This window comes from Pseudophryne corroboree, chromosome 3 (genome assembly GCF_028390025.1).
Source record: "Pseudophryne corroboree isolate aPseCor3 chromosome 3, aPseCor3.hap2, whole genome shotgun sequence".
In the NCBI taxonomy this organism is placed as follows: Eukaryota; Metazoa; Chordata; class Amphibia; order Anura; family Myobatrachidae; genus Pseudophryne; species Pseudophryne corroboree.
The window spans coordinates 667,825,339-667,839,492 of NC_086446.1; positions in this window are offsets into that span (position 1 = coordinate 667,825,339).

The following is a 14,154-nucleotide window of genomic DNA, read 5'->3' on the forward strand; positions in this document are numbered from 1 at the left end:
CTTGCCTGTCTAATCCTGTAGTGGGTGAGAGCATGCATACTCACATGTTTCTTGCACTCCCGCAACTCACAATGACTGAACTCGAATGGAAAACACACAACTTGACCAATTTAATAGGATGCAATTATTAAACTCGCACCTAAAACTTGACCAGCTTTTTATAGGTGAGTTTTACAGAAGCATGAACAGATCAGCGAGATTTGAGCGTGCTTCTGTTTGTAAAAATTATGAAATAGCTAAAAAACAAATGATGTGAGGTACCCCCAGGGACGTTGCAAGGTCTCTCTGTAAAGTTGGGAGGAGGGACACAGGCACACACCTCTTAAAAAAAAGTGGGGGAGGCCTCACATGTAGGGGGTGTGGATTCACAGGAAGTGCCGCAATTGTGGGCTTCTCTCACATTTTTGCCACTGTGGGCGGCATGCGAAAAGCTCTGTGAGCTGCTGGCATGCCTTCTTTCCCTCTCTCCTGGTGAATTTGCACTGTGTGCATGTACACAGCCTCTATTCACTAGTGCTTTGCAGTTGGTGAGAGTTTCCTAACTGACCCCACAGGACACTGTAATCTGCAGATGGGACAGCAGTACATACCCATAAAAATCAGATTGTCCTGATAAAATCAGTTGGAAGGTATGCTAACGTGCAAACCCCTCCACCACCTGGTGGCCTAGTGGTGGGTGGGATGAATTGCATCAACATACATATACAGAGAAAAGGATACAACATTGAAGAATTTTAAGTTAAACAAGTGTATTGTAAACAGTCACAAAATGTTGTGACTTTGTTCACAATATACTTTCACTTTCAAATACTCCAGTGACGACAATTCCTTCTGCCTATGTATACACGCTGGCTGGTATTTTAGGTATTGTTTTGGACACTTAGGCCAATTCCACATTTGAGTGCTGGGGTTATATATATATATATATATATATATATATATAAATGGGGATATTTAATTGTGTATAGCATATTTGCCTACCCTCCAGATTGGCCAGGTACTGTAGCTCCTGAAAAGGAGCTGGCACTCCCGCCCACCTCCCCTGGAAAGGCAGGAAAGTCTCCCAGAGCTGGCCTTACCCCTCTCTGCCTCCCACACCTTCCCATAACGGCCATTAAAAGTGGGCAGTTAGGGGAGGCCAATGACATGATTTTCGCTAAATTGCAACATCATAGCCACTAATCCGAGCGTTGAATAGTGGGGGCGGTGCCATCATGATGTGTTTGCCAAAAACCTTGGAAAACCCCATGGGTTACTTACAGAACCTAAAAGTTGTTTCCTGGTTTTCCCTTGTAATTGGCATGGTTCCTCTTACAGGTGGCAGCAGCATTAAAGGGACGCTGCTGGGTAAATCGGTTTCCATAGTTACTGTGCCTCCAATGTCCCTTAACATGACTCGATAGTACACATGTCAGCACAGAGGATACACTGAGAAACTTATGTGGTACTGCCTGATAGCGGCTGCTGCACCTGCTTAGACTCACACCAGCAGCCAGCTCAGTGTAAAAGGGGATGCTTCATACAGATATAAGACATCTTTCAGTTTTTTGCCAGATAAATTTAGAGGCACCCTCCAGGGACTGGCGCCTGTAAAACTGCCTAAAGCTGCTGCCTTAAGGTAGAGCCAGCCCTGGTCCCAAAAAAACAAAATCAGTCCTGGGCTGTTTGAGCCAGTCCTCGTTCTTAAAATGTAGGAAAAAATTTGCAAAGTTTAATTTTAAGACCGATCACTTGGCTCTTGGATTGGTCCTAGTTCTAAAAATACAAGGGAAAAAATGAGTAGGAGCTCAGCATATTTTTAGATACAGCACCAGGCTCCATTAGCAGGGGGTAATGCCACAGCCAGTGAACGTACACACTTGCTAGGGTCCCGTGGCCAAAGCATTAACCCACCTAGACAGCTCAGGCTGGGACTTCCTGGGCAAATGGGGACCCCTCCAATAAAGGGGTCTTCCATCAAGGCACCAAGGCCTGGGCTGAAACCTGGGGCTATTCCCTGGCACTCCTGGACTGTTGGTGACAAGTTGAAAGCTCTAGAGTTTCAGTTTTGGAAGGTAATATTGTTTTTTACAGGAGGACTACCGGTCGCAACAAGCCTCCTCCACATACCAGTACTTGGAAAACTTCAAATGCCAGCATGTGGGGCATTGAAGGGCCCACTGGTTTCTATAGTGCTCCTGTAAAAAAAGAAAAAAAAAAAAGAAACGACACACACTGTGTAAGTGAAAATTGAATACACTGACAAATATTCACCTATTTCTGGTGTTGATCACTTCCACTTGTCCAGTAAAATCCATAGTAGCCGGAAAAAATCCTAGGGTGATATCCCATGTGTAGATCACGTCCTTTTTGGTCCATGTACTCATCCAAGGGTTCCAAAAAAACAAACTGATTCTCAAACCAACGGCCTGAGGAGCTCTATATGTTAACTCATATGACTCCTCTCGTGGAAGCCAATCAGCACCTGCTTCCATAGGAGCAACCTGCTGATTGACAATCGGGCCATACACAGCCAATTGCCGCTTCCCCAATTGAAGTCAATGGTGAGAACTGCTACATTGACTTCAATGATGGGAACCAATATATTGTCGTCAATGATGGGAACCGCAAGGTTATTGGAGGTGCAAAAGGAAAGCTCTGGACTGCAGCTCAGGCCTTGAGTGCCTTGGGAAGGAGGGAGTCCTTTATTGGGGTGTCCCCATTTCCCCAACCTCAGCTGACTAGTTATGTGGGTTAATGCTTTGGCCACAGGACCCCATCCAGTGTTGTCCCCTGGCTGTGACATTACTTTTAGGAACTGGACCAATGCAAGATAATGGTGCTGGTTCTTAAAATTCCTGGAAACTGCAAACAAGTTTCCAAGAGCCTAACTTTTCCACTCAGAAGCATGCATGGCTCTTATTGATATGTGCATGCTTTTGTGGCGCTCACCATGTAATGAAACTTGCGTTATGAAAGTGCAAGTTTAAGCACTAAAAAACTCACACTGACCTGCATATGTAATAGCCTCAATCTCAAAAAATCAAAGGCTATTACATTTGTGAGTTGTGGGACAAACTCTCAACTACAAAATGTGTTAAAAGGTGATAGTTTAACTCTCAAAAAACATTCACACCCTATTATATGTAGGTCTTACAGTTTTTTCTACTACATAATCCTTACAATGGCACCTTAAACCCCAGTATGAGCCACCACAATGATGATTTCGATGTCATGTCTGCTGAAGCAGAAATGTTATTTACAATGTACTTGTCCTACATTGTCTTGTACTGTAAATCACTGTTTCTTGTGTTGCTCATTTGTTTATGTACTTTGTAAGGCCCAATGTTAGCACAGTTTCTAATTAGCAGTTAGTTATACAGACACAAAGAAAGCAGCACTGGGCAGGACAACTGCCAAAGGATAAGAGGACAAAGTCGCATGAAGTACCATTAAAATATGCCCATCAGAGATTAATTATGTCATAGATGCAACCGCCGGTGAACAAGCAATGGAAAGGGCTAGTGGAGGAGGGTCCTGCTGGAATGCTGGGTTTACAACCGCAGCTGTACAATGGGGCCCAGATAGACCACTGCAGCTGTTACTTGCAACCTGCCATATGTGGAGGACACCTGGCTGGACTTAAGTGGACCCTGTTCCAACAACTAGACTGAGTGTGAACACCAGGGCCAAATGTGTTTCCGGGAGAGACAAATGGGGAAAAATAAAAAAATAAAAATAATTTATACGGGATGAAAGCAAAGGAAACAGGAAATAAAGAAAAGGAGGTGAAATGGAAGGTAATAAAACCACTAAAATAGTGTAGTATTAAATGCACAATACTTGTCTGCACAAAGATCAGCAGACAAAGAAGCAAGTCACATTTCATACTTTGTGGTTGATTCAGAGGTGGACGCAGGTAAAGCATCTAAGATTTTACCTCAGCATGCTTCCAAGATGCACTGCACATGTGTCCCAATGTATACCACTGGGAGACACAGATTAAAAATTGAAAGGCGATCTATGGCAATATTGATTGGCATTATTGGGCAAAAACTTTGGAAGTGACTAACAGTCACAACTGTGATGTGGCCAGTGTCAGTTACTGCGACCAAAGATATGGACATTCTGCATCTGCCATAGGCCGATTTGCCCCTTAGTCAATGGGCATCTCAATAGGAGTAGTATCTCAATTGTCCACAGCATTAGCATAATGATACAGTAGTAGCAGTGTAAAAAGTTGCAGCTGCAACAACATCCATCTCTGAATCACCACCTCAGTCAGTAAAACCTAAGTAATGCTCGCTAAAGCTGACCTCCATTGAATCTAACAAACCTTAGCGGTTACTCAACAAATACACTATTAACCCCATACGTCCCTAACTAGAGGGTTGTATTCAAATGAGATATGTATATTTTTTTTTTTTTACTTATTTAGGATCATAAATAAATACATTTGACACCAAGGCATGACAAAATACACAGAAAGAGAAACCAATTGGTGACTATTTTTTGGTAATTAGATTAAATTAAACAAAGCCCAAGCTGTAGGTAAATTAAACTTGCTAGGCTTTACAAGGAAGCAATAGATACAATTTATCACAGCACTAGAGCTTGTTTTAAGAAGTACTGTAGCAAGAATGTAACAATATGTAACTCGTATACACTCATTAAGAGTTACATTTTGTTACATTCTTGCTACTTCTTAAAACAAGCTCAAGCGCTGTGAATAATTACAGTACATCTATTTCACCCAAGGCATGAGCCAACTTCCCTTGCTTAGTTGATTATGGGAGTTATTTAGAAAACCATGTAGGGAGATGAGGTGGATACATATAAAGTACTATCTAATCAGCTATTAATTGTAATTTTACAGGTTGTGTTTTAAAAATGTCAGGATCTGATTGGTTGGTATCTCTCTACACATTATCTCTCTCCAAGCTTTGATAACATTCCCCCTCTGTTTGACAAATGCCACGAATATTACTTTACATGGACATACTCTACTATACAAAGCATAGTTTATGGTAATCACAGTTTAAAGCCAAAATGCATACTGTACACTTGCCATTGAATTTGATAGTTTTGGATTAAATTCATATATTTGGGCTTCCGGTTCCGGTATGAGAGCGTGAGCAGCGTCTCTCACCAGCTCCGCAGCTCGCCCCAGATCAGACTATATTTAAAGCTGTCTACCACACGCAAACACCGTTCCCGGTCCCCGCGCCGTGCAGAAGTCCCTATGGACAAGTATTTAGCCGCTTCTCAGCCTCCGAAAGGGGCATCACAAGCCCAGCAGCCATGTCAGGAGAAACGGCGCGGAGAGCACAATATGGCGCCGGGCACGGACTCGACTCCAGGGACACCAGCGTCTAAGAAAACAATACAGGACACAGTCTCAGAATCCCTGCAAATCGGAGAGAGATCTGACGGGACAGGTACCTTTACTTCAACTTTTACTGACATGATAGCAGCTATACAAACTACTGTTGAACCTCTGCTGAAAAAAGCTGTGACGGATATCACATCACAGTTGCACCAGCTTAGCAGCAGAGTGTCTGACACTGAGAAACATATCAGCACTGCTATAGATGACATAGACAATCTGCAAAAGAAAGTCCAAACTTTAACTTCAAATAATGCTCGTCTTACTGAAAAATTGGACAATATTGAAAATAGAACAAGAAGAAATAATTTAAGAATTATAGGTCTCCCTGAGTCACTTGCTGGAGCCCCCCTTGCGCATTTTATACGGAATACACTCCCGAAGATGTTGCATATCGAAGATGTCTGTAGTGACCTTATTATAGAGCGGGTGCACAGAATTGGAAGTGCTGCAAAACAAGCTACGAACCGCCCTAGGGCAGTTATTTTCAAGACATTAAATTATCTACACAAGCAGGAAATATGGCAAGCATCAAGAAAGGTTAAAGAATTGGTCTGGGAAGGTCACCCTCTGAGGATATATCAAGACTACTCGGTAGAACTTTCTAAACTAAGGAGGTCCTTTTCACCGGTGTGCTCAGAATTAGTGGTTAACCGCCGAAAGTTCTTTATGATATTTCCAGCAAGATTGCGGATTTTCACGGATTCAGGACATTTGGACTTTACCAACCCTGCAGATGCAGCTGCCTTCCTAAAAGAAGAAGCGGACGGGACACTTAGCTCTGACATTACGGATGGGTGATTTATTACTATAAAACAGTTGAAACTTAAAGTTTTAAATATGCTGGTTTCTTTCCACTAGTAGATCTAGCTTGGTCAGTTATATAAAGTTATGTAGAAGTGGTAGCGGCAGATTATAGCCGATTTATAGGGGTTTTCCTATGACATGTTGATACTGGTGGTGGGTAGTGGAGCTGTGCCGGATTCTCTTTGTTTCTATTATCAGATCACCGAGGGCATTCCTTGGGTTGAAAATCCTAAAGAAATAGTCCGAGGTTTGACACTGGAGGTTCGAATTGCAAAAGCTCATAATCTGCTCATGTTCTTTCTATATCGATACGATATGGTTTGTGTATGTGATGTTAATTTATGTTCCCTATTGTTCTTCCCCTTTTTCTTCTCTTTTTTTCCTCTGCGCTTTATCTTTACTATCTAACTCTGCAACTTGGAGATCTACTATAGATATACATTTTACAGATAAAAATGTCTATTAAAATTGGATCACTGAATATACGTGGTATCCACACACCAGCCAAACGGCGGAAATTACTGATGTATCTTAATAAAGTCTCAGTGGATATTGTTTGTTTACAAGAGACACATTTGATGTTAACTGAAGCCAAAAAATTACAAATGTTAAACTGGGTACTATTAGGCTCATCCTCTTATAATAGTAAATCCAGAGGTGTGGCGATTCTTGCCAAACGCTCTCTTGATTTACAAGTCTCATCTATGGTCAATGACTCAGAAGGTCGATATGTAATAATTGAAACTAAAATTGCAGGTATTGGGTACAATATTTGCAGTATTTATGCACCTACTCCATACAACAAATCATTTATGACCAATTTGTTAGCCAAACTTCACACTTATGATCCATCCACGCTGATAATAGCTGGAGATTTCAACCTGATAACTTCCATTTTAGACCGTTCTCCCCCCCCAAAATCATTATTACGACTTCCTAAGCTAGGTATGGATTTCTTTGCTAAAACATTGAATCTAATAGATTCTTGGAGAGCGCTCAACCCCATAGAGAGAGAGTATTCATGTCTCTCCATGACTCATTCCACATGGTCCCGTATTGACTATATCTTTGTTGCCAATGCCTTATTTCCAAATGTTCAATCAGCATCTATAGAGCCACCGGTTCTATCAGATCATGGCTTAATATATACTGTTATACAATTTAAAAAATCGGGTAATCTTACTCCTTCGTGGAAATTCCCAGCACAACTGTCTAAATCACAGCTGTTCAAAGATAAGTTGATGCAAAGTTGGAAAGAATATGTCTCCCATAATGAGGAATATGCCAAAAACAACCCTTCGATTTTCTGGCAGACAGCAAAGGCAGTTCTGAGAGGCGATCTCATACAAACACAATCCCAATTTAAGAAAAGGAGAAATGAGTCCTATATTAGTCTCCAATCTCAACTCACTACAGCATTTCAGGTATATAAACAACTTCCTTCCCCCCATAATAAGGCTCAATTTGTTAATGCCCAAACACATTTTAATGAATTGCTACAATTAAGTGGAGATAAATATTTATTTAATGTGAACTCAAAGTTTTATAGTTTTGGTAACAAAACTGGAAGGCTTCTTACTAACCTGCTTCAAGGTTCTAGAAATAGGACAGTGGTGCACCCTTTGCAAACCCCGGATGGATCTCTCACTACGACAGATCGTCATATAACAGATATTTTGAAATCTTTTTACGAAGATTTATATTCTTCTCCCTCTACTCCTATAGATTATACCCCTCCTATTATGTCTCTATGGGATTCTCTTTCTATGCCTCAACTTTCTGACTCTCTTTCCAGTACTCTGATAGCTCCAATTACCCCTGAGGAAGTGTCTAAAATTGTCCAACACCTGAAAATAGCAAAAGCACCTGGCCCAGATGGCTTTTCAACTGAATTTTACCAGCTGATGAGACCACTCATAGCCAAACCACTAGCTGAATGCTTTAATCATGCCATCAGAATTGGTAAACTCCCCTTACACTTTTCAGATGCGATTATCAAAGTATTACCTAAGGAAGGCCGGGATTTAAAACTCCCAGGTTCTTATAGGCCTATATCGCTCCTGAATAATGATTACAAGATATTTACAAAAATTTTTGCAGAACGTTTAAAAACTATTTTACCATCGATAATTCATAAAGACCAAACTGGATTCATATCAGGACGACATTCGGTGGTGAATGTAAGAAGAGTCCTAGCGGCAATACAGTATGTGTCTTCTAATGCTTCTTCCCTGTCTTCACCTCAGATTGTAGTCACATTAGATGCAGAAAAAGCATTTGATTTAGTATTATGGCCCCATTTATTTAAAACTTTATTCAACTTTGGTTTCCCTCCCCAATTTATTGATATATTACGTATTATATACTCTAATCCTAAATCCCAGGTAGCTTGTAATGGTACAATATCCTCTCCCTTTTATTTACAGAGGGGAACCAGACAAGGTTGCCCCCTGTCCCCGATGCTTTTCGCTATAGCGATTGAACCTTTAGCAATTGCCATCCGAGGTTCAGCACTGATAAAAGGTATAAAAATTAATTCGGAAGAACTAAAGATAGGATTGTTTGCAGATGATGCACTGCTTTTAGTTTCGGAGCCTTCCAGTTCGTTGCCGGCTCTGTTCAACTTGATTGAATCATTTGGAAAAATCTCAGGATATAAAATCAATGTATCAAAATCAGAAGTGCTTTTATTGGGGAATTCTGATCCGGGTTTTTTAAACTATATGAATATTCCTTTAGCTCTTGCCCCCTCCCGCATCAAATATCTAGGAATACAAATTTGTTCAGATTTATCACAGATGTATGCGGTCAATTTTGCTTCTGTAATAACAAAAATAGGGGTGAAACTTGAGTCATGGAGAGACTTACCTCTCTCTCTTATGGGAAGAATGGCTGTTGTTCAATCTATATTATTTCCAAAATTATTTTATTGTATGCAACAGATTCCAATAGCTTTGTCTGAATCGGATCTCAAGAAATTAGATTCAATGTTCTCCAAATACATTTGGCAGGGCAAATGTCCACGCATCTCGAGGGCAAAAATGGTCATACACAAAAAAAAAGGAGGTCTAGGATACCCTGATTTATCTGCATATTCACTTGCTACCTTTTTTAGGTACATTAATGCTTGGATCTTAAATAAATCTGAATATGTTGATTTAGATTTGGAAACGGCAATATTTTATCCATATGCACCAGGTGCCCTTCTACAATCCAAAATATCTTTACTTCCTCAATGGATTAAAACTCATGTTCTATTTGTAGATACATACAAAGCCTGGCTAACAATTAACAAAAGATTTAAAACTAACCCATACCTTACCCAATTTATACCCTTATGGGGAAATCCCTCTTTCCCTCCTTCATTGTTCAATTCAGGCTTTATAGTGTGGAAGATGAAAGGTCTGGATTTATCACATAAAGTTTTCGATCCAGGAGGCTCAATTTTGACGTTCTCAGATATCTGTCATATCTATTCTATTCCGAAACACCATATGTTTATGTATTTTCAAATACGTCATTTTTTGATTTCCATTAAAGCATCAATGCTTCTTAGACCCAAGAGAGGCATTCATTTATCTCAAGTAAAATCATTAGATATGCTATTTTCATTTCTTCTGACCAACAGTTACAAAATTAAATATCTATATCAATTAATAGTAGGACCAACCTCACATGTGCAATGGGATATATTGTTACAAAAATGGAAAGCAGATATTCCTTCTTTGACGGATATCTCTGAGCTAACAGAATTAGCGGCTTTATCCTCAAAAGTTCTCTCCTCAACATACTTACAAGAAGTATACATACGTACGCTGCATAGAGCATATATTACCCCACATCAAAGGAGACACATGGTAAAGGAGGAACAGGGTACGTGTAGTAAATGTGGGACTACAATTGCCAACTTTATACATTGCACATGGGATTGTTATAAATTGAGAATTTTTTGGCACAAGATCATAGGCTTTCTAAATTCAATGTTTGGTACGCAATTATATCCTGATCCAAAGGCTTGTTTAGGAATTAGTCTTTCTGCTTGGGATCTGGGTAAAAATAAAAAATGTATCTTACCTTTGCTTATTACTATTATAACTGTATCCAAGAAATGTATTCTACTTCATTGGACTAAAAAAATCAGCACCTTCGCTTTTAGAGGTTAAACAAAAGCTGACAAATATTTTATATTATGAACGGAAATATGCTTACCTCACTGTAGATGCAAGGATACATAAATGTTATTCCAAATGGGCTCCATTTATAGACACCTTGGACCCAATAGTCCAAACACATATTTATGGAATATTTGGAGATGTTTCAAGATAAGTCTGGTTTTTTAGTCTGATGACGTCATTATAGTAAGACATTTATTATCAGGAGCGGCTTTCTTAGATAAGATTTTTAGGAAATGTTGCCTTTCAACTTAGAAAAGGCTTACCAAGAAGTGGAGTTATGTCTTGTCTTGTCTTCTAATCTCTTTTTCTCTTCTTTTCTTTCTTTTCTATTATATGTCTTTACATTTCTCCCATTTTCCTTGCTTCCCTTTCCCTCCCCATCCAGATTATTTTAATTTCAGTTTGGAGTACATAATTAGTCAAGATAGTAGAATAACATACAGTTTTGGTTAGTTAACTGTGAACGGTATTGCAGGATAAATACTATGGTACTATTCAATGTTAGGAAACAGTACTTTTGATTTAATGTTAATATAACAAATTCTAACATGAAGAAGACTAATGTAAAGTAACAAAATCTCAACCGAATTTTTGTACCTGAGTTTTTTCTTTTTGAAAAATGTATTTCTACTATTCTCTGTCTACTGATCATTTTGTCTTTGTATTGTACGAGAAAAATTGAATAAAAATTATTTGAAAAAAAAAAATTCATATATTTGATATCATTTTGCCTGTAAGAACTAATGTAGTACATATTCAGAAAATGATTATGAATATTATTATTATGATTATTATTCTTCTGTATTATTATAGAGAGTCACAAAAATTCCCAGCATCTTACAATGGGAAAGCAAAGCACTTATTAAAAACGGAGTGGTCCAACAAAAAATACACCAAAAATATAGAACAATCAAGAAGCATGAATTAATTATAGTAAAATATTAAGGGATATATTTATTATTTTTCTGGTCCGAGTCCTGATATTTATAATTTCTTATCACTGTCATTCATATGTCGTAAGGAGAGGAAAGACAACTCTTTTTTATGGGGCACTCTTGTGACAATTTTAAAACGTAGCTTTATTATATGACTTACACTGACATACACACATATAACACCATAGAAACCTACTGATGTGTTCTCATACATCATTGCTGTAGTCATGACAAACAGCCCCTCTCAGTGTGCCAAGTCCCATGAAACTTATGTGTCTTAGTCACAACTCAATGTGACAAGGTGACACCAGGAGAATTTGCTGTTTAATTTGTTATGCAACACTTGAATATCTGTGTGTTGCAGAGTTTCTGTATCTGAATGCACAATGTAGCAGCTGCAGCTTTTTTCAAAAAAAGTTCTGTACACACACCCAGTAACATAGAATACACAAGTTGTGAATAAGACGCATTTGTGGCAAAAAAGACACCCAACACTTGTAGAGTTTCACAGGACCTGGCAGCTCATTCACGCTTGGTGTGTCATGCTGTGTGGTGTATTGAGGCAAGATGTATGGGGGTCTGTTTTTGTTGTGAAAATGGGGCAAGTGTACATACAATAAGCATATACTTAACATTTGCAGGAAATCCTGCATATTTTAATTGATAAATTGGCCCCTTAACAGAATACCGAAGACATAATAGTTAATGTATAGAGTATATATAAAACACATATAGAACATGGATGAGGCTTAAAACAAGAACACTCAAGGTGGGATCATGCAAATAATTACCCAAATTGTTAAACTTGGCGTGGTCAGCAAGGAGAGGAAACCATTTAGTGATGTAATAGCTGAACATTAGCTACTGTACATAATATTACATATACTGTATAATCAAATTTATGACATTAATTGAAGTTGGAACTGCCGTCAAGTCGGAAAGACGTCAGTTTCCGAGTTTTTTGGGTTGAATCAGGATTCCACCTATTCAATGGAGCTACCATTTTTCTGACTTGTCTGCAATTCTGATTTGTTGGAAAATACGTTGATTAGCCGCAGATCCACATGTTTTGTTTAATTAGCGGCCAATTCCGACAGTTTTTTGGCTTGTTTTGTACAATGCTGATCCAACTTCAAAAAAGGTCTGATCAGCATTGTCGAAAACAGGCAAAACCTGTCAGAAATGCACGCTAATTGAATACTGCACTGTCAGATCATCGCCGTTGGAGAGGATCCAACATGCTTTAAATAGACCCGTATAAATACGATGATAAATACTATATACAATTATGAAAGCATCATATTTTTCAGGCAAGATTATAGATGTGATTATAGATATTGTTACTCAGTAATAATGTAATCAGTTAGAAAAGCACTGAAATACTGTTTACAAGTCTGCCCATTGCCAGGATTTGTGTTGGTGCTTTACAATTTTCTACTGTAGCTCTATAGGACCTTTTGTGTACTAAACTTAGAAACATATAATTATTACACATACTTATTATTCATATATACTACATTTTACATATATATTTAATATTTTCATAAATTGTTAGATTAAAGGTTTCATTTTATTGTAACATTTTTTTTGCATCTCTATTTTATTTTTATATATTGGACATTTAAAACAAGATTTGTCCTGGTTAGAATGTAAGAAGCAGCGAGAGATCTGCTGTAGTAAATAAGAGATTTGGGGTAAAGTCAGCCTTTAACATTAATACCTATTATTTTTTTATATCTGCATGTGTTTCTTAACATAAGATTATTAAATTGCTCACTTGAGTTAAGCAGCTAGTATTTGATTAAGATTCATCTGACACAAAACATATCAAGGAGAGTGTGTTTAGTATTTTGATTGCTGCTTATGTGAGGTGATATCTTAACTATGATACTGATATTTAAAAAACAGAAATAAGTAAAAATAATGTTACCCTGATTAGTGAGTTAACGGAACCTTAGATAAATAAAAATGATTCCTTTTTATGTGTTTGCACTTTGCACTATGTGATTACTGAATCTTCAAAAGGACCGATCCGAGACCATTTTAATCTAAACAATCTGTCTTCCTGTTATATTATTAAGCCAGATGTTGTGTCTGTAATATTATATTTAGCATGTAAGTGAGTGCAGCATTTAGTATTGTGTAGTTTGAATCAAGTGGGAGTGGTGGGAATATTGTGTACAAAAGTAATTGATATACATCAAATAATCTGAATGCATTAAGAAAATGGGCTCTAAATTGCTTAAGAGAATCATTTCACATATCAAATTCACCACCCTATGACAGCCAAAACATTAATATTTCCTAGAGTAGTTTTTCAGCTCAGGTATGACATGAACTCCCTCCCTCTATCACAGAGATGGCAGCCTTCCCAGAAACCCACTGTTAATCTAGAAAATGTGATGTCTAAAAAGTGTAAAGAATAGCTCCTATAGTATATAGCTAAGTATTGCTGAATGCTCTTGTACTTATCATCACAAACAGGTGGGCACGTACCAAACAAATTTTAAAATGAAAGTTTATCTGGGAAATATAGCCAAGCTCCTTTGCTATGGTTTTCAGTATAGACACACAGAACTCATATTTATGTGAGAAATTGTGTGCAGTTAGAAGCAGCAGTGTGTGGCTGTAAGACCTACTACTAACATTTATTGCACAAAGCAGTAAAAAGAGCCAAATAATATGTAATATGGAAAAACACCTGTATTTAAGTTCATTAGGTCAAATACGTTCCATCCATACTGTACATACCCATTCATAACAGTTGTAAGAGCTATCACCAGTACCTGTAAGGGAAGATGACAAAGTTGCCACAGAGAGCTTTATTATAATACTATAAGGAGTAATAACCTCTAGGGAGTATTCAAAAGAG